The 3,237-nt window shown below is 37.4% G+C and overlaps 1 non-coding gene across 1 annotated transcript; it reads left to right on the top strand.

Moving 5' to 3' along the window:
* Positions 1 to 253: 253 nt before the first annotated feature.
* LOC114225137 (U6 spliceosomal RNA) lies at positions 254 to 359 on the top strand. Its single transcript, XR_003612510.2, has one exon. It is a non-coding gene; the product is annotated as a U6 spliceosomal RNA (small nuclear RNA).
* The last annotated feature ends 2,878 nt before the right edge of the window (positions 360 to 3,237 follow it).

Here is a 3,237-nt window from a genome sequence, read left to right as displayed (position 1 = left end):
GAATCTTGACCCTTATCTAAAATTATAGACAACACACACCCACACAGGATGGATCACAGACCTAAACAAAAACTAAAGCTAAAACTGTAAAGCTTGTAGAAGAAAACCCATGAGAATTATTTTGTGACCTTGGAGTTGACAAAGATGTCTTAGGACAGAGAAAACACTAAGTATAAAAGTTTGATAGAATGGACTTCATCCAAATTAAAACCGTCTGTTCATCAAAAGACAGCATTTTTAAAAGTCAGCTGGGCTGCTCACTTCGGCAGCACGTATACTAAAATGGAACAATACAGAAAAGATTAGCATGGCCCCCTTACCAACATGACACACAAATACGTGAATTGTTCCATATTTTCCAGCGTGGTGACCATAGTCAACAATACTGTACAGCGTGTTTGAAAGTTGCTAAGAGAGTAAATCTTAAAAGTTCTGTTAACAAGGGGTCACTAGGTGGCCCAGTTGGTTAAGGGTCTGACCAGCTCAGGTCATGATCTCTGGGTCCTGGGATTGAGCCCCGTGTCAGGCTCCATACTCAGCGGGGAGTCTGTTTGTCCCTCTCCCTCTGTTTTTTCTCTCTCAAATGAATAAATAAAATCTTTAAAAAAAAGTTATCTTAACAAGAAAAAAAACCTGTAACTCTGTGGTGATAGATGTTAACTAGACTTATTGTGGTAAGCATTTTGCAGTATATACAAATATCAAATCATTATGCCATACACCTGAAACTAATATAATCTTGTATGTCAATGATACCTCAATTTTTAAAAAAAGCCACAGACTGAGGAAAAGAACATTTACTATATATATGTGTGTGTATATATACATACACGTATGGAGAGAGAGAATGTATATATTGTGTGCATATATATAAACAAATGTGTATATATACATATATATATTGTGTGTATATATATATTTGACAAAGATCTCATATCCAGGATAGAAGAACTTCTGCAACTTGAGAACAAAGATAAGCAACCCAATAAAAATGGGCAAAAGAGTTAATCAATACTTCGTAAAAGAAGATATACAAGGGTGCCTGGCTGGCTCAGTCAGTAGAGCATGTGACTCTTGATCTTGGGGTTGTGAGTTTGAGCTTCACATTGGGTGCAGAGATAACTTAGAAATAAAATCTTTAGGGGCACCTGGGTGTCTCAGTCAGTTAAACATCCGACTCTTGATTTCAGCTGAGGTTATGATCTCAGATCAAGCCCCACATCAAGCTCCACACTGGGCATGAAACCTGCTTAAGATTCTCTCTCCCTCTCTCTCTGCCCCACCCCCCACACACACACACAAACACACATGAACAATTTCTCAACATCATTACTGATTAGGGAGAGGCAAAACTTTTTTCCCCTCTTTTAAAATCTTTTTTTTTTTTTTTTATTTAATTTAAGCGCCTGAGTGGCTCAGTTGGTTAAGCGACTGCCTTCGGCTCAGGTCATGATCCTGGAGTCCCGGGATCGAGTCCCGCATTGGGCTCCCTGCTCAGCAGGGAGTCTGCTTCTCCCTCTAACCCTCTTCCCTCTCGTGCTCTCTATCTCCCATTCTCTCTCTCTCAAATAAATAAATAAAATCTTTAAAAAAATTAAATTTTATTATGTTATGTTAGTCACCATACAATACATCATTAGTTTTTGATGTAGTGATCCATGATTCATTGTTTTCGTATAACACCCAGTGCTCCATGCAGTACATGCCCTCCTTAATACCCATCACCGGGCTAACCCATCCCCCCACCCCCCTCGCCTCTAAAACCTTCAGTTTGTTTCTCGAAGTCCATAGTCTCTCATGGTTCGTCTCCCCCTCCGATTTCCCACCTTCATTTTCCCCATCTTTCTCCTAATGCCCTCCATGCTATTTCTTATGATCCACAAATAAGTGAAACCATATGGTAATTGACTTTCTCTGCTTGACTTATTTCACTTAGCATAATCTCCTCTGGTCCCATCCATGTTGATGCAAAAGTTGGGTATTCATCCTTTCTGATGGCTGAGTAATATTCCTTTGTAAAACAGTGTGGAGGGTCCTCAAAAAATTAAAAATAGAGCTACGCTATGACCCAGCAATTGCACTACTGGGTATTTACCCCGAAGACACAGATGTAGTGAAAAGAGGGGCCATATGCACCCCAGTGTTCATAGCAGCAATGTCTGCCAACTGTGGAAAGAGCTGAGATGCCCTTCAACAGCTGAATGGATAAGGGAGAGGCAAAACTTAAACCACAATGGGTTACCACTACTTATCTATTAAAATGGCTAAATTTTTAAAAATTTTTAGAAACTGAGAACCAAACATTGGCAAAATGGAACAGCCAATTTGGAAATTAGTTTGGCTGCTCCTGGTAAAATTAAGCATACACCTACACCTACTCTGTGACTCAGCAATTCCACTCCTAGGTACTTACTCAAGAGAAATGAAAATGTATGTTCACAAAAAGACTTGTACAGGAATGCTTGTAGCATTAAATTCATAACAGTTAAATACTGGACACAAGTCAAATGTCTATAAACAGGAGACTAGATAAATAAATGTTATGAGGATACTCATAAAATACTATTAAACCATAAAAAGCAAAGAACTAATGATACATACAATGACACTGACAAATCTTACAGACATCATGTTGAGGGGGATAAAAGCCAAACACAAAACAGAATACATTGTATAATTCCAAGTATGAATTTTGATACATGCAAAACTAATACATAGTGATAGAAATCAGAACCATGGTTGCCTCTGAGAATTGGGATGGATTAGAAAGGGGCACAAAGGGACTTTCTGGGGTGATAGAGCTGTCCTATATCTTGATGAGGTATAGATTTATGGGATATATGCGTTTGTCAAGACTCATTTAACAGAACATTTAGAATTTCTTCATTTCATTATACATAAATTATACCTTGATTTTTAGATGAAGTTAAAGTAAAGCCATCTTCAGAAAAATAAGAGTTTAGAAAACAAAATTGCTAGCAGATTCACGCTACAAGGAATACTAAAGGAAGATCCCAAATGGAAGCCCACATCAGCAGGTAGAAATAACAGTCCAGAAGTAGTAATATTGAATAAATAGAAAAGACCATCTTTTTTAAAAAAGTTTTTTATTTTAATTCCAGTATAGTTAATATACCATGTTATATTAGTTTCAGGTGTACAATATAGTCATTCAATAATTTTATACATTGCTCAGTGTTCATCACAACAAGTACACTCCTTAATCCCTATCATCTA

Source organism: Eumetopias jubatus, unplaced genomic scaffold (assembly GCF_037043125.1).
Source record: "Eumetopias jubatus isolate StellerSeaLion01/CBP00866 unplaced genomic scaffold, mEumJub1_p1.0 scaffold_1, whole genome shotgun sequence".
Lineage (NCBI taxonomy): Eukaryota > Metazoa > Chordata > Mammalia > Carnivora > Otariidae > Eumetopias > Eumetopias jubatus.
The sequence above is the reverse complement of the archived record's forward strand: the minus strand, read 5'-3'. Positions and strand labels throughout refer to the sequence as shown.